This window comes from Pristiophorus japonicus, chromosome 9 (genome assembly GCF_044704955.1).
Source record: "Pristiophorus japonicus isolate sPriJap1 chromosome 9, sPriJap1.hap1, whole genome shotgun sequence".
NCBI classification, from domain to species: Eukaryota; Metazoa; Chordata; class Chondrichthyes; family Pristiophoridae; genus Pristiophorus; species Pristiophorus japonicus.
In genome coordinates, this window is record NC_091985.1 from 42051056 (window position 1) to 42069888 (window position 18833).

General features: G+C 47.1%; 1 protein-coding gene across 7 annotated transcripts in view; it reads right to left on the reverse strand.

Moving 5' to 3' along the window:
* Positions 1-18833, reverse strand: part of LOC139272595 (regulator of G-protein signaling 7) — a 733921-nt gene that overhangs the window by 148466 nt on the left and 566622 nt on the right. Inside the window, exon 1 of one of the 7 annotated variants that reach the window (XM_070888676.1) lies at positions 18339-18398. The exons of the other annotated variants lie outside the window; for them this stretch is intronic. The gene's annotated coding sequence lies outside the window, so the exon portion shown is untranslated. Of the gene's footprint in view, positions 1-18338; positions 18399-18833 lie in introns of those variants that run through there. 7 annotated transcript variants of the gene reach the window in all.

Below are 18833 nucleotides of genomic sequence, written 5' to 3' on the forward strand. Positions count from 1 at the left end.
GTATTCACTGGAGTTCAGAAGAATGAGAGGGGATCTCATAGAAACGTTTAAAATTCTGACCGGTTTAGACAGGTTAGATGCAGGAAGAATGTTCCCAATGCTGGGGAATTCCAGAACCAGGGGTCACAGTCTAAGGATAAGGGGTAAGCCATTTAAGACCGAGATGAGGAGAAACTTCTTCACCCAGAGAGTGGTGAACCTGTGGAATTCTCTACCACAGAAAGTTGTTGAGGCCAATTCACTAAATATATTCAAAAAGGAGTTAGATGTAGTCCTTACTACTAAGGGGATCAAGGGGTATGGCGAGAAAGCAGGAATGGGGTACTGAAGTTACATGTTCAGCCATGAACTCATTGAATGGCGGTGCAGGCGCGAAGGGCCGAATGGCCTACTCCTGCACCTATTTTCTATGTTTCTATGTTTCTATTCTCTGGTGCAGAAGCAGAATCTTGGTCTTTGCTCTCATCTGTCGTTCGCAGTGGTGATGCGGAACCTAGGGGTGGAGTGCCCCGCTCGAGGACCACTGGGAGGCCTGTGGCAGCAGTGTTCCTGGCTATCGCATCCAGGGCCTCCGTTGTTGTGTATGTATAACATAAGTATATACCCTGTACACTCAATGTACAGTTACATAAGACTACGGGATGTATCTTCACACTGTCGACACTATGCCTGTACCACCAGAGGGTGCAAGTGGTGGAGACCTAGGAGTCACCTGTACACTACAGGTAACCAAATATAAAAGGGAGCTCACCATGCTGTACCCTCACTCAGGAGCTGCAATAAATGGACTAAGGGCACAACAGTTCAAGTACAATACCCTACCTCGTGGAGTCATTACTAGAGTGTCCACAGACACAATAACTGGCGACAAGATTACGAATTTCCATGCGAAAAATGGCTAACCTTGGCAACTTTCAACAATTCGCCGAAGAGAAAGATTGGGATGCCTTTGTGGAAAGGCTCGAACACTTTTTCATTGCGAACGACATGGCGGGAGATACACCAACCTCACTGGCTAATAAGCGCAGAGCTATCCTGCTCAGCAGTGGTAGACCCACCCTTGTCTATGGCCTTGTCAAGGACCCAGAGAAGACTACAACCAAAACGTAAGCGGAGCTCATAACGATGATACAGGAACAGCTCAAACCTAAAGAGAGCATCCTCACAGCCAGACACCGGTTCTACACACGAAGGCCAAGAAATTGCAAAATATGCTGCAGACTTCAGACGATTGGCTGCACCGTGTGATTTTGGCAACCACCTCACCAAAGCGCTGCAGGACATCTTCGTTATTGGAATCGGCCACGAGGGCCTTCTCCACAGGCTGCTTTCTGCGGACAACACGGTCACCCTGCAGAAGGCAATTAACGCGATCCAGGCGTTCATGATCTCGGCCTGTGATTCCAAGCGGATGATGACTCATCCCCAGGACTCTAACGCGGCAAGTACTGTGAACCGACTGGTGCCTTTTAGAGGCAAGGCTGCTGCAAGCGGTCTCTCTCAGGGTAGAGAGAACAGAACCCCGAGTCCCGCAACCCTGAGTCCACCACATGGGGCCAACCGGCCAGCCCCATGCTGGCGCTGTGGAGGGCATCACAGGGCCCACCAGTGCCATTATAAAGACTATACTTACAAAGGCTGTAACACAAAGAGCCACCTCCAGCGAATGTGCAAGAGAAATTTTACTCACCGAGTTGCTGAAGAGTTGGCCGATCATCCGGATTCCAGCGCTGATGAAGAGGAAGAGAGTCCATGAGGCAGCTCAGCCCCACGAAGAGGTGTACGGAGTGTTTACCTGCTCCACCAAAAGTTCCCCGTTGAAAATGGAAGTTGAGATTAACGGTGTTCTAGTCTCGATGGAGGTGGACACAGGGCGAGCCAATCGCTGATGAATCAGGCGGCCTTTGAGAAACTCTGGGACAGTCCAATCGAACGACCTAAAATCATCTCGATCCAAATGAAGCTGCTCACCTACACACCATCCCAGTCATCGGCAGCGTGGATATCCAGGTGTCCCATGGCAGCGCAATGCACAAGTTACCTTTGTGGATCGTTGCTGGTGATGGTCTAACGCTGCTCGGAAGAAGATGGATGAAACAAATCCAAATCTGTTGGAGCCGGGAAAACCTTCAGGCCCCGGCGATCGATGTCCTATGCGGCCCCAAATTTGGATCCAGCACAACACCTGAAGATCCTACCATCCAACTCGACTGCACGGAGATGACACAGACCGCTCAACCCAACTGCGAGCTGATCCAGCCCAAACGACCCAATCTCACCTTCTAGGCTCTAATAGCAGTACTCCGGAGGACGAAAATCGGCGCAGAAGGTAACTTCCCTGTTTCCGTGGCAGAACCTGGGGAGAAATGGATTACCGCAGCCTACCTCATGGAGAGAAAGAAGATGGCGCCCACACCACGAGGTGAAGCGCCTGAAGTAAAGATGGTGGCGGCCAGACCACGAGGGGCAGCATTGAGGGAGCAACACATGATGCCGAGCAGCGAACCGGATTGGGGTAAAGACTGCAAGGCCCTCTTAAAGGAGACCGGCAACCCATCACTATTAAAGGGACAGTTCCACTCTTTGTACAGCGATGCCGGTAATACACATGGAAAAGATGTAATTGACAAATGCGAGTATGTAAAGGCAACTAACAATGTCGAGTCGGGCGATTGCGGTCGGAGCCAATGTATAATGACAGTAAATGAAGAAATGATGTGCGTTGCCGGGTTCTACATGTACGTCGACAAAACCAAAGGCAACTTCCCATCGGAAGCAACCAAGTCCAGCAGGCTACCCGATCATGTATCCTGCACCTCCAGGACCAATGTGATGCCCCAGGGATTGTTGATTGGGAGCATACCAGCTGCAGGGCCAGCGATCAGCGGACGGCAAAGGCACCACTACTGGTATCCTGCCCCAGATCGGCTCTACCACTCTAGCCACCAGGGCCAGTACCGGGAGCAAGAGGCTGGCACCCTCCAGCCCTCCCAACGGGACCTGGGATGACCAGGTTCTCACTACCGCTGAAGGGCAGCAGGGAGACAATGCAGCCCTCAAAGAAGGACAGGGAGGCCACACATTCCTGTGGCTCTGCCCACCACTAGGCAACGGCAAAGGCCCTGAGACTCAGCCAGGTGAGCGATCCGAGCCCACCCAGCTGGCACAACGATGCCATCAGACAACCTGGACACAGTCCGGTTACTCTGGAACTAGCGTCCTCACCCACCTGCATCTGCACCCCAAGAACAAGATTGTGATACACGAATGTACCTTATCTGTAAAAAGTACTTGTTTCACTACTGCAAAACCCAAACAGTGATGCAATTAATCCTATGTTCCTTTTTTTTGTTTCTTTCCTTCTGTACACGTATGCACATGCAGGTGTTGAGCCACACACAGTCTATGTATGGGGGGGGGTGGGGGAGGAAATGGATGTATGTAGCCATGGACACACATAGATCACACCCAGAACCCACACAAGCCCCACTACAAACTCCAACCGTCCACTGCTGACTATTTCCCAATGTTGTGGCAATAAGGACTTGGGGGTCTACAGGGAGAGAGCCAAACCAAAGCATAGACAAGGTACAAGGGCTTTGGACACTCAAGTCTTGGGCCAGAGCACACAGTGCAAAGGCCAGTGGCACAAGACTTAGGGGGGAGTGATGTTGTGTATGTATAACATAAGTATATACCCTGTACACTCAATGTACAGTTACATAAAACCACTGGATGTATCTTCACCCTGTATACACTATGCCTGTACCATCAGAGGATGCAACTGGTGGAGACCTAGGGGGTCACCTGTACACTACAGGTAACCAAGTATAAAAAGGAGCTCACCATGCTGTACCCTCACTCAGGAGCTGCAATAAATGGACTAAGGGCACAACAGTTCAAGTACAATACCCTACCTCGTGGAGTCATTATTAGAATGCTTACAGACACAATATCCGCCATGCGCGGAATGTGCTCAGTCATGGTGGGCAGCTGTCGGGATATGCCCCCCAATGCTTCGATGAGCTGGTCACCAATTTCTACAGTCCTCCTAGACAACTGTACTATCTCTCCGCTCTCATGTCACGCTCGTGGAACAAACCTGCCATGTCCATGAGGCCTCCGCGGGGTCGGCGCCGTCCTGGGGACAAATGGGGTGCCCTGTGGCGAGGTGCTTGGGGCTGGTACCTCCAGAGTGGAGGCGGGAATGACCGGAGGACCACGAGATGGCCTTGGGGTGGAATGGCTTCTGGAGTGTGGCGATGCAGGTTCTTCGAAGTCCCTGCTCTCATCCATCGAGAACAGACCCAGCGGATTGACGGCTGAGATTCGGAGCTCCTCAGCACCAGATGTAGTAGGATTGTCCGCCGGCTCCTGCCCCGTGCCCCCACCTTCTGGCCTCTGTGGTCTTTCCTGGGGCCGCGCTGCTGGCTGAGCTGCAAAACATAAATAAGGTTATTAGAGGAGAAGGGGGTGCTAGGGTGACAAGGTGAGTCCAGCGCTACAGACAGCATATGCATGACAAAAGCACCACCGCTATCAAAATCATCACAGGCATCATATTTCATGACCATCAACACATTGTGCATTGCAATGATTTTCATTAGGCCAGCATTATTTCTATGACAATTTTAGAAATTATCATATATGATTGTTCGGATATGAATGGGTGTGACATCTATAGACTTTACATCACACAATGGTGTAAGCTTTACTCACGTGGCATTACTTCAGGGTCTGCAGATGTGTCCGGAGGTGTTTCCCCACAAGTGCGAGCACACACTCCTTCATGTCAGTGATGTCGCTGGGGGGGGACTGGTGGCCCCCCCGCCTGTTCGCCTCTGCACAGACCTCATCGTCGATAGCTTCTTCTGTAAAAGGTGACAGGACGACATGGCATGAGATCATTGCGTGATATCATTGCTAGGTACTGTCACAGACACTGTTCCAACACATAACTGACAGATGTAATCATGATTATTATTATAATTATCATTCTTTACCTAAAGATGTACACCGTGACCGCAGGCTTTGAGTAAAACATTCCCGGTAAAAGTGCAAGACCTCAAATCTGATGATAGTCATGAGTGACTGTTACAAATAAAATTATATAAATACATAGGTACATGTAAATCAATGTAATACTTACTCTTGCAGGTCCCACAAGGTTGTTTCATCGTTTGCAGCATTGGTTGCCCTCACGCACCTCGTTGGTCGCCGACGAGACCACCTCTGCTATCTCGGTCCGTATCTTCTGGTATGCATTTGGGGTGCCCTCACTGTGTCAAATCACCCCAGCATAACTCGATCTCCTACAGGAGGGAGGTATTTGCCTCGTCCAAGAACCACCTGGTCCTTTGTGTCCTCCAATGTGCTCCCCTCCCAGCTTGCTGCTCTCTCCAGCGTCAGTCTCCACAGTGTGCTGTGATGCCTCCTCCTCTCCCTCCATTATAGGCCAAATTCGGTCACATATGTGACTGGTAACACCTACTTTTTGTTTGCCTACTTGCTGTGAAGCTCTAAAGTCTCCCTCCTTCCTCCGAAAGCAGCACATCACACCAAGCCATGCCTTCAGTCCCTCTGAGCTCCCTCTCTCTCTATCTCCTCTTCTGCGCATGTCATGGTGGCCCTTGACCTCCAGAATCGCAGGAATCGAGCATTGCCATACCGTTGCTAAGGACGGCCACACTTTATGACAGAAGGTCAAAAAAATTTAACGCTACCGCCCATTTTATATCACTCACGCTAACGCCCATTTTCAAAAGTGGAGACTAGGTGGTTTGAGAATGGGCGAGAAGCCAGCGATCTGAAAACCCTTTATCGCCAGCGCCGGAAATAACGCCCATTTCTGGGCGATAACCATAAAAGTGGAGGTTCTAGCCCCATGTCTTTTTCCTTCCACAGCCAATGAAGTACTTTTGAAGTGTAGTCACTGTTCCCACATTACAACAATGACTGCACTTCAAAAGTATTTAATTGGCTGTAAAGCGCTTTGAGACATCCGGTGGTCATGAAAGGCGCTATATAAATGACAACATTCTTTCTTTCCATGTATTATTCCACTTGCAAATAAGTCAGACATGGTAGCCATCCCACATATTCCTAACACAACTAGATTAAATCCATAATCGGTTTAACATTTACAACAGTACCTTTTATAATTCCTGACAAACCACAGATTGGTATAATTAGGTCTGTCTCTTTCACAGGCCTTCAAGATGTGGCTTACAGCAGTTTAGATTGTTAAACCTGGACATGCTATCCCATATGTGGCAGCAAATGAAGACACAACCTTCAGTTCAGCAGTAACTCAGTCTGCTTAAGCTTATTGAAATTGCTGTCAAGCTCAAACGTGAAAGATAAAAGCCCAAACCTTAACAATTGGTGCCAGCTACAGTGGGATAAATACCAGACACGGACCAAACAAGTATTTGTGGCTTAAACGAAAGTAAATTATCAGGAACAAACGGCAAATACTATGCACACGAGATCTCAAGAAGAGGTGGGTAGAGAGTTAGCAGTTGTGCACGGGGTTGCAGGGGCGAGTTAGTCCTGAGACAAACCTGAAATGCAAGACAGGCAGTAGGAGAGGTGAAAGATCAGTGCAGGCACAAGGTTGGACAAAAGGAGTGACAGCGCCAGCATGAGGAGGAGCAGTGCAAGAAACAACCTGAAGGAAAGGATCAACAGCGCAAGGCTAAGTTAAGGAGCTGACAGCACCATCATGAGGGAAGCAGTGTAAGGATTAGGAGGAGCCAAAAGAGAAACAATCCCCATGTACTCTCAAATTGGCAGAAAGGGTTCCAACAGCTATTAACCAGATCAGTAAGGGTAATGTTTTTGCAGCCTGCGATGGGTATGCAATAGCAGTTTCAGCTTTGCACCAATGCTGAACTTGCGCCTCATTTAAATTAAAGGGCAGGATGTGGAGGCCTGTTGCATGTCCTCTGGCCGCTCGCTGATGAAACTGGTATCAGTTTCGGGCTGCAACTACGCCACCAGCGCCACTCAGGTATGTCATGGGAGGAGCAGATCGGGAGAGACGGGAAACAAGCGGGAAGAGACCAAGTTGGGGCCTGCAATGGGGACTGCTTGCTCATCCTGGCTCCCCTAGAAGGTTTTCAAAAAATACATGTTTCAATAACTTACCTCTCGTTGGTGACCACAGGGGCTGCTGAGAATCTAGTCCGACGTCAGCGCCACTTATTGCCGCCGAATTTTCGAAAGGGATCCTTAACAGGTGTCGGGCGCTAATTTACACATGCAAGACTAAGATGCCTAAAAAATAGACCCCACAAATTTAGCAGTGGAACCAATGCCAGCGCAGATTGGGAAGTGGCCGTCTCACTACTAAATTGGTCCGTTTTGCACCCAATTTCTACTCCTACAAGACAACAGTTGCGATACTTCAAAAGTGCTTCACTGGCTGTAGCGTGAAAGGCACGACATAAATGCAAATCTTTCTTTCTTTCGCACTGCCAGTGGTACTTTATAATAACCAGAGAGTTAGCCAACTATAATACAAACCTTGTTCTCTCAAAAATTGTCTTTGATAGTGTTGTGTATGCAATAATTCAAGACTGAATACTGTAAACTCCGAACAGGTACAGACCTGGCTCTACTTTATTAGGGCCCAAAGTGATCACATTACACGTGCGTACAGCCCAATGACCTCCGACTGTGGCGCCACCTGGTGGCTTGTAAACCCAAACATACACACATGACACTATCCCCTTTTAAGATATTAGTAATGATCTTCTGACAAATTGAGATGGTCCGGGGCATTCCGCTCCTGAGTCGAACGTCTCAGTTCAACTCCAGCCTTGGGCGAGCGTTCTGAGTCTGTTATGACTGAGGGCTGGGCAGCCGATCTGATGGGAGTGACAATGACCACGTCAGGGATTGAAAGTTTGGATTATTGACCATATCAGTGATTGAAAGTCCAGATTCATTGATGACAGCAGAGTCCTCTGATGACTGAGGGTAGGTTGGTTCGTCACTGATTGCGTCTTCCTCAGACTGTTCTGGTCCATCCGTGTGTTGCAGCTTTATCTGATCGACGTTTCCTGCATGTCTGTCAATTCTTGAGCTAAACGATAAACACTCTGCTACCCTCCTTGGCCATAACAGTATCGGCGATCCATTTGAGATCTTGACCATAATTCAGTACATGCACAGGATCATTGATAGAAATGCCATGTGCCACAGTAGTACGATTATGACCAGAAGCAAAAGACAGAAAGGAGATGAGTAAAAGTGGAGAGCAGAGAAACCCAAGGCAAAAAACAAAAAGGGCCACTGTGCAGCAAAATTCTAAAGGGTCAAAGTGTAATAAAAAGGCAAGCCTGAAAGCTCGGTGCCTCAATGTGAGGAGTATTCGGAACCCAGGAGAGGGCTCTGAGCTAATCAGAGTGGGTGAGAGCTCAGATGAATAGGACCCCAAGAAAGAATGCAAAAGGCAGGAGGCAACAGAGCAGAGTAGCACTGGGGTAAGTGTAAACCACAAGGTGATAGGAAGGGACAATATGTATGAATATAAAGGGACTGCAGGAGGGGTCAAAACTAAAAATCATGGTTTAAAAACTAGAATTAAAACACTCTACCTAAACGCACGCAGCATTCGAAATAAAGTAAATGAGTTGACGACACAAATCATTACAAATGGGTATGATTTGGTGGCCATTACAGAAACGTGGTTGCAGGGTGGCCAAGACTGGGAATTAAACATACAGGGGTATCTGACAATTCGGAAAGATAGACAAGAAGGGAAAGGAGGTGGGCTAGCTCTGTTAATAAAGGATGATATCAGGGCAGTTGTGAGAGACGATATTGGCTCTAATGAACAAAATGTTGAATCATTGTGGGTGGAGATTAGAGATAGTAAGGGGAAAAAGTCACTGGTGGGCGTAGTTTATAGGCCCCCAAATAATAACTTCACGGTGGGGCGGACAATAATCAAGGGAATAATGGAGGTATGTGAAAAAGGAACGGCAGTAATCATGGGGGATTTTAACCTACATATCGATTGGTCAAACCAAATCGCACGGGGTAGCCTTGAGGAGGAATTCATAGAATGCATACGGGATTGTTTCTTAGAACAGTATGTTACAGAACCTACAAGGGAGCAAGCTATCTTAGATCTGGTCCTGTGTAATCAGACAGGAATAATAAACGATCTCCTAATAAAAGATCCTCTCGGAATGAGTGATCACAGTATGGGTGATCACAGTATGGCTGAATTTGTAATACAGATTGAGGGTGAGGAAGTAGTGTCTCAAACGAGCGTACTATGCTTAAACAAAGGGGACGACAGTGGGATGAGGGCAGAGTTGGCTAAAGTAGACTGGGAACACAGACTAAACGGTGGCACAATTGAGGAACAGTGGAGGACTTTTAAGGAGCTCTTTCATGGTGCTCAACTAAAATATATTCCAGTGAAAATGAAGGGCAGTAAAAGAAGGGATAACCAGCCGTAGATAACCAAGGAAATAAAGGAGAGTATCAAATTAAAAACCAATGCGTATAAGGTGGCCAAGGTTAATGGGAAACTAGAAGATTGGGAAAATTTTAAACGACAGCAAAGAATGACTAAGAAAGCAATAAAGAAAGGAAAGATAGATTACGAAAGTAAACTTGCGCAAAACATAAAAACAGATAGTAAAAGCTTTTACCGATATATAAAACGGAAAAGAGTGACTAAAGTAAATGTTGGTCCCTTAGAAGATGAGAAGGGGGATTTAATAATGGGAAATGTGGAAATGGCTGAGACCTTAAACAATTATTTTGTTTCGGTCTTCACAGTGGAAGACACAAAAACCATGCCAAAAATTGCTGGTCATGGGAATGTGGGAAGGGAGGACCTTGAGATAATCACTATCACTAGGGAGATAGTGCTGGACAGGCTAATGGGACTCCAGGTAGACAAGTCCCCTGGTCCTGATGAAATGTATCCCAGGGTATTAAAAGAGATGGCGGAAGTTATAGCAAATGCATTCGTTATAATCTACCAAAATTCTCTGGACTCTGGGGAGGTACCAGCGGATTGGAAAGCAGCTAATGTAACGCCTCTGTTTAAAAAAGGGGGCAGACAAAAGGCAGGTAACTATAGGCCGGTTAGGTTAACATCTGTAGTGGGGAAAATGCTTGAAGCTATCATTAAGGAAGAAATAGCAGGACATCTAGATAGGAATAGTGCAATCAAGTAGGCGCAACATGGATTCATGAAGGGGAAATCATGTTTAACTAATTTACTGGAATTCTTTGAGGATATAACGAGCATGGTGGATAGAGGTGTACCGATGGATGTGGTGTATTTAGATTTCCAAAAGGCATTCGATAAAGTGCCACACAAAAGGTTACTGCAGAAGATAAAGGTACGCGGAGTCAGAGGAAATGTATTAGCATGGATCGAGAATTGGCTGGCGAACAGAAAGCAGAGAGTCGGGATAAATGGGTCCTTTTCGGGTTGGAAATCGGTGGTTAGTGGTGTGCCACAGGGATTGGTGCTGGGACCACAACTGTTTACAATATACATAGATGACCTGGAAGAGGGGACAGAGTGTAGTGTAACAAAATTTGCAGATGACACAAAGATTAGTGGGAAAGCGGGTTGTGTAGAGGACACAGAGAGGCTGCAAAGAGATTTAGATAGGTTAAGCGAATGGGCTACGGTTTGGCAGATGGAATACAATGTCGGAAAATGTAAGGTCATCCACCTTGGAAAAAAAAAACAGTAAAAGGGAATATTATTTGAATGGGGAGAAATTACAACATGCTGCGGTGCAGAGGGACCTGGGGGTCCTTGTGCATGAATCCCAAAAAGTTAGTTTGCAGGTGCAGCAGGTAATCAGGAAGGCGAATGGAATGTTGGCCTTCATTGTGAGAGGGATTGAGTACAAAAGCAGGGAGATCCTGCTGCAACTGTACAGGGTATTGGTGAGGCCGCACCTGGAGTACTGCGTGCAGTTTTGGTCACCTTACTTAAGGAAGGATATACTAGCTTTGGAGGGGGTACAGAGACGCTTTACTAGGCTGATTCCGGAGATGAGGGGGTTACCTTATGATGATAGATTGAGTAGACTGGGTCTTTACTCGTTGGAGTTCAGAAGGATGAGGGGTGATCTTATAGAAACATTTAAAATAATGAAAGGGATAGACAAGATCGAGGCAGAGAGATTGTTTCCACTGGTCGGGGAGACTAGAACTAGGGGGCACAGCCTCAAAATATGGGGGAGCCAATTTAAAACCGAGCTGAGAAGGAATTTCTTCTCCCAGAGGGTTGTGAATCTGTGGAATTCTCTGCCCAAGGAAGCAGTTGAGGCTTGCTCATTGAATGTATTCAAATCACAGATAGATAGATTTTTAACCAATAAGGGAATTAAGGGTTATGGGAAGCGGGCGGGTAAGTGGAGCCGAGTCCACGGCCAGATCAGCCATGATCTTGTTGAATGGCGGAGCAGGCCCGAGGGGCTAGGTGGCCTACTCCTGTTCCTAATTCTTATGTTCTTATATTCTTGCTGACTTTGACGTCTGTATTCGACACGATTATTCAAATCAGGTTGGACAAGAGAGAGCCTGGTCTTGAGACCTCTCCATCAATAGTTCAGCAGGGGAGACCCCGGTAAGCGTATGGGGTCTTGTCCTGTAACTGAGCAATATGCATGACAAGCGAGTTTGCAGTGAACCTTGAGTTACACGTTTCATACTCTGCTTCATGGTTTGGACTGCACGCTCTGCTTATCCATTGGATGCGGGTTTGAATGGTGCTGACCTCACATGTTTGATACCATTGAGTTTCATGAACTCTTGAAACTCCATACTGGTGAAGCAAGATCCGTTGTCAATTACAACGATGTCAGGCAGACCATGCGTAGCAAACATGACACGAAGGCTCTCAATGGTAGCTGTGGATGTGCTGGATGACAGGATTGTACACTCTATCCACTTGGAATAAGCATCCACCACAACTAAGAATATCTTTCCCAGGAAGGGACCTGCAAAGTCGATGTGGATCCTGCACCATGGTTTGGATGGCCACGACTGCAGACTCAGCGGCGATTCCGCTGGTGCTTTACTAAGCTGCATGCAAGTGTTGCGCTGATGCACACGTGATTCCAGATCAGAGTCAATTCCAGGCCACCATGCATGAGACCTGGCAATGGCTTTCATCATGACAATACCAGGATGCGTGCTATGTAGATCATGCATAAAATTCTCTCTGCCTTTCTTGGGCATAACAACACGATTACCCCACAATATACAATCTGATTGAATGGATAGTTCATCTTTGCGACGGATGTAAGGTTTGGTCTCCTCACACATTTGCTTGGGTATGGCAGACCAATCACCACTAAGGATACAACGTTTCACAACCGATAATATCGGGTCCTGGCTGATCCAGGTCTTAACTTGTTGGGCCGTGACAGGGGTTCCTTCTCTTTCAAAAGCATCCATGACTAACAGTAGGTTCGCCGGTTGTGGCGTTTCCACCTCCGGTGTGGACAACGGCAGATGGCTCAATGCATTGGCACAATTCTCAGTGCCAGGTCTATGGCGAATGACATAATCTCAGGCAGATAATGTCAGCATCCACCTCTGGATGCGGGATGATGCATTGGTATTGATGCCTTTGTTTTCCGAAAACAATGAAATGAGTGGCTTGTGATCTGTTTCCAGTTCAAACCGAAGACCAAACAGGTACTGATGCATCTTTTTAACCCCATACACATAGGCTAGTGCTTCTTTCTCTACCATGCTGTAGGCTCTTTCCACCTTTGACAAACTTTTTGAAGCATATGCAACAGATTGTAATTTGCCCGACATTAGCTTGTTGGAGCACGCAACCAACTCCATATGATGAAGCATTACAGGTCAATACTAGACGCTTACATGGATCATAATGTACCAGCAGCTTGTTGGAGCAAAGCAAATTAGTAGTTTTCTCAAAAGCTCTACCTTGAGATGCACCCCAAACCCAGTTGTCGCCTTTTATTAGCAGCATGTGTAGTGGATCTAATAAGGTGCTCAATCTAGGTAAGAAATTACCGAAGTAGTTGAGTAGACCAAGGAACGAACGCAGCTCCGTCACATTCTGAGGTGCCATGAAGATGCACTTCTAGTGTTTCAGTCTGAGTCCCACTTTGTCCAGACAATGCAGAACCTTTTCCAGGTTGTTCAGATGTTCGGCGGAGTCACAACCTGTGACCAGTATGTCATCTTGTAACATGACGGTTCTGGGGACAGACTTCAGTAGTGTTCCTCTGAAATATGGCTGCAGCCGAGCGAATTCCCAAAGAGCACCTGTTGTAGATAAACAGTCCTTTAATGAGTGTTGATGCACGTAAGTTTCTTCGACATGTCGACCAGCTCCTGTGTCATGAAGGCCGACGTCAGATCCAGTTTTGTGAATGACTTACCCCCCGGCTAGCATTGCACACAGGTCATCAGCTTTCGGTAACGGGTATTGATCCTGTTTCGAAACTCGGTTGATCGTAACCTTGTCGTCTCCACAAATCCTGACAGTGCCATCACTTTTCAACATGGGAACAATGGGGCTGGCCCATTCGTTAAATTCGACCGGTGATATGATCCCTTTATGCTGGAGTCTGTCCAGTTCGATTTCGACCTTCTCCCTCATTATGTACGGAACTGCCCGAGCTTTATGATGGACGGGTCTTGCATCCGAGTCCACATGGATCTGCATCTTGGCTCCCGTGAAATTGCCGATGCCTAGCTCAAACAGCGAGAGGAACTTGCTCATCACTTGAGCACATGGAGTATCCTCCTCCGACGACAACACTTTGATCTTGTTCCCATTCCATTTGATTTTGTCTAACCATTTCCTGCTGAACAGCGTTGGACCACTGCCTGGATCAATCCATAACGACAAATCGTGAACCACACCATCATACGACACTGCCAATCACCGTTATGAGTTCTTTAGTGTATGTACGTAACTTGGCATTGACTGGACTCAGCTTAGGCTTCATAGCCTTAGTATCCCACAGACTGTCGAATGTCCTCTGGCTCATTATTGATTGACTCGCACCCGTGTCCAATGCCATCGATACCAGCACACCATTAAGTTTAACATTAATCTTTGTTAGGAATGAATACAGTCCATACACTTCCTCCTCTGATAGATCGGATTACATATCGGATCCGCGCTGGATTGGTCATCATCCTCCACGTGGTGTGTTGCAGCACACTTGCTCAGTTGCGGACACGTGCGATGGAACTGCCCCACTCTCGAACAGCCTTTACAAATATACTGTTTAAATCGACACCGATGATTTCCCCCATAACGCCAACATGGTGATATCAGATTAATTCCCGTTGGCGGACTTTGAGCAGCCACAGGTTTCGCGTGCGCAGTTGGGTAGGCTCTGCCATATGTAGCTCTGCCAAATGATGATACTATCTTGTTTACAGTACTTGCCGAGTTCCGATTTTTCAATACCTGCTTTAAGCTTTTGTCCATCATCATGCATGATTGGCCAATCAGGATGGCCTTGCTCAAATCCGGCGTCTCCGCCGCCAGTAGCTTACGCAGGATCACCTTGTGGTTGATGTCGATTACAAAGAAGTCCCGCAGCATGTCTGCCAACGCAGATTCGAACTTACACAGTCCAGCTAGACATCTTAGGTCGGCATTGAATTCTGATACATCGTGGCCCTCAGATTGAATGTGCGTACAGAATCGATATCTTGAGCTGATGATGCTTTCATCTGGTTTGAGATGGCCACGTACCAGAGCACACAATGTTTCATAGTCCTTGTCCATTGGACTTAAGGGCGAGAGGAGATTCTTTATGGGTCCATAGATTTTCGGACTGCAAACTGTGAAGAGGACCGCCCGGCGCCGAACTGCGTCTGCCTCTTTCTTCATTTTGTTGGCCACGAAGTACTGGTTCAAGCGGGCTACAAAGTCTTCCCAATCTTCTCCCTCCACAAATCGCTCCAGAATTCCAATTGTGCTCATTTTTGCATGCGAAGGTTCTTGTTACCTTGTCGCCAAATGTTGTATATGCTGTATACTCCGAACAGGTACAAACCTGGCTCTACTTTATTAGGGCCCAAAGTGATTACATTACAAGATGGCTGGCCTTTTATACCTGGGCCGCACACACGTGCACACAGCCCAATGACATCCAACAGTGGCGCCACCTGGTGTCTAGTAAATCCAAGCATACATAGATGACAGATAGCCTTTGACTGTTATTAACCGCAGAGCCCCATTGTCACTGTACCACTGTAATTTGCAATCTGCCATATAAACAGAATAATCTGAGGGATAGAAATTCGACTTTGCTAAGCCGTAAAATGGCCGAAATGAGGACCAATTTCGGGACCACCATCCTGTACCTCAAAGATGCCTGAAATCTGTCCGACCCAAAATGGATTCAGGACACTTTTTAAGGCTCGGTGGTTTTGAATATACAAAAGCAGTGAAGTGGCGCTGATTGCTAGTTTGTCCATTTGCAGTGCCACACAATACTAGTTCGATCTCCCACTGCGCTGAACTCCTGGAATCAGTTGGAGCAGGTGAGGAGAGCCAAGCCAAGCAGAAGCCATGCCTACAGACGGAAGGGAAAATCAGAGGCTTCGTTTCAAGCACCTCCTGGCAACGTTGGCAGAAGACTGGAAGCAGACTGACCTGCCCAACCTCTCAGTTACAGTTGATGTGTGATCTGTGACAGAAGAATAAAATAAATTGTCATTACTCATTACTCAAGACAGGGAAGGACATGGGTCGATTCGCGTTAAGGTGACCGAGATGGAATTATGTCAATTTGCAATTTGTTTTATTGCCCAACAACCAAACAGAGCTCGCAGACTGATATTCTCTTACAATAATGTATTAAAACTGTGGCAAGTTCTCAATTCGAAAACTGCCACAGTACTTCTGTTGAAAAAAATGATCATTTTGTAACCTTATTCAAATGTGCCACATAACTGTTACCGTGCCTTTGCTATCTATTGCCCACAATCGACTTGTCAGCCAGCATGTAATTCTTTCCTTTTGCTTTTGTACTATTCTTTGATAGCGCATTACAGAGCAACCCAAAGGCCCAATAATGTCCCTGGGGGTTCTAACAAGACTCCCACCATAACCTCAGCAGGAGTCCAAAGGAACCAACCAGAAAATGCCAGGGACCCTGTTTCCTGGGATTTTCAGGTAGACCTTGTAAGGGATGGAAGTTCCTCTCACTCCTCACAAGACCAGTGACTTCAGGGGGAAACCCTGCAGCCGGCGAAGGAATAGATCGCATTGCCTCCCCAAGCTGGGGGTTCCAGCTTCCCTGGCTCATTTGGGACCTGGCATAGGACTGGAGGCCTAGTGAGTTTTTATAGAATACAGCACCATGTATGCCATTCAGCCCATTGTGCCCATGCCGGCACTTTGAGAGTGCTTTCCTATTAGTCCCACTCCCCGGCTCTTTCCCCATTGCCATACAGATTTCTCCCCTTCAAGTATTTATCCAATTCCCTTTTGAAAGTTACTATTGAATGTGCTTCCATCACACTTTCAGGTAGTGCATTCCAGATCATACAATCATAGAAATTTATGGCACAGAAGGAGGCCATTCAGCCCATCATAACAACGTGCTGGGTAAATAAAAATTCCTCATCACACCTCTGGCTCTTTTGCCAATTACCTCTGGTTACTGACCCCTTCTGTCAGTGGAAAGTTTCTCCTTAATTACTCTCCCAAAACCTTTCATGATTTTGAACATCTCGATTAAGTCTCCCCTTAACCTTTTCTGCTCTGAGGAAAACAATCCCAGCTACACTACTGCTACACTTGAAAAAATTGCACTTAACCTAGGAGAGCAGGTTTATATGACTTGCCTCCAGATGGGCATAGGTGGTGAGGAGAGTGTCTGGCCTCTCAAAGTAAATGTGTTATTTTTAAAAGAGCACTGAATCAGCCCTATTAAACAGAGTGAGGGCACTTTGGAGTCTTGGGGAGCAGGCTTGGGCATCCACACCCCCACCCACCAAATGGAGGGCAGCTACCAGGTTTCTCAGTTGCACAGGGCAAGCAGGCACCAGAGATGCGTCCGCTGGACAAATGCAAATAGTATGGCCTCCTGCTGACCCAGCACAAGCCAAAATACTTTCAGTGACTGCACTATCATCATCATCATCATAGGCAGTCCCTCAAGTCGAGGATGACTTGCGTCCACGCCAAAAAGTTCACAGGTGTTTCAATGAAAGACCGAATATTCCAGGCCCCAAACTAAATCTTGAAGGGTGGAAGATGCCTGTGTGTGTATTTTTTTTTAAACGTGTGGTGGCCATTGCACACCAGCCACCACACGGGCTTGACAGAGCTAGGTCTTGGTCCAGTGGCAAGGGTTAACCAAGACGACTGGAGACCAGCTCTGCTGCACGGACCTAGTGCGCACACATACCACAGTGTGGGCCGGTCCGTGCTGCCCCTGAGCCCTCGCCTCTTCTCAGCCCCAAACTCACGCCTCTCCTTGGCCCGATCATGTCCATCTACAATCTCTCGCCGCTCCTTCGCCCCGACCCTGCCGCTCCTGCAGTACCTGCCCACGCTGCTTTGAATCTCATTTTGAATGTATGTACTTTCTGATTTAAATTAATATTCTGATCTTGCTCACCTTTAGTTTTCAGTGACATCAAGTTTGAAAGCTGGAGACTATTTAGATAAGGTCATTTCAACCGTCTATGTAATGTGGGAGTCAGCAAAATGAATAACACAATCAATGATATATATATGATATATATCGGGGCCGAAATTGCCCCCCTTTTAAGGTCCATTACCGCTGGGGGCAGGCAGAAACAGGTTCCTGCCCCGTCGGGGACGCGTCGATCCCTTACCCCCGGCAGCGACCCCTTTCCACCTCCGCAAGGGAAATTGCCCCAGAGAGCGGAGCCGCCACCGCTCGGTGCCCCCAACAGCTTTTCCTGGCAGGAAGTTGCCAGGACCTGGGTGGCGCATCCGCCCTTAAAGGGGAGGGCGCACCGCCGTGACCGCCATTTTATTTTAATTGTCGGCTGACTCCTGAGTCGGCCCGACAATGGCGGCCACAGGTTAGGCCGAAGCCCTCCCTGGTGGCCCAGTGGGCGCCACTAAAGTGGCTGCAGACCTTGCAGTGGCCCTCCCCTTTATCAGCGCAGCCCCGCTCCCAACGCACTTCCGCCCCTCAGCCACCCAAAACACCACCACAACGATTTTTAAATGTTAAAGAGGCCAATTTCCCTCTATTCATGGATTGGACGGAGAATATTAATTTAATTTCAATTATCCGCCCCCTTTGGGGCGGAGGGCAATTTCTAGCCATATCTTTTTTTAAATCAAGTTGTACCTTTTTTAAATCAAGTTGTAGAAACCCTCTCTCCTGTGCAGTTTTTCAAGCTTGGCAATAAAATCTAAAATTAGAATATTGACATTTCAGAATATCTGACAGGTCAAAATTAACATCTTCTTGCTATTGGATACTGTAATGCTGGTAGATGCCACATTAAAGAAAAAGCTTATAGGAATTTGCTTGTATATGCTTCTGTTAATATTGCATAGTGCCTGAAGTTTCTTGTAAAACTGTCCTTACCTGCAATGATCAACTGTGCCTCAAATCACAGCAAGGTCAAGTCACTGAGAAATGCTAGATTGATTTTTTGATTGTCTTTATCCGGGCACATAACTTTCTGTGCTAGATCAAGCGCTTAGATGAATACTCCATGAATGAAACTGACTGTCAGTTTGATTCTGAAAAGGGATTTCTAAATTGAAATCTGCGCCAGCTGCCAAATGGACAACACTATTACTTGTGATTTATATTAAATAAGATTTGGTGATTTTA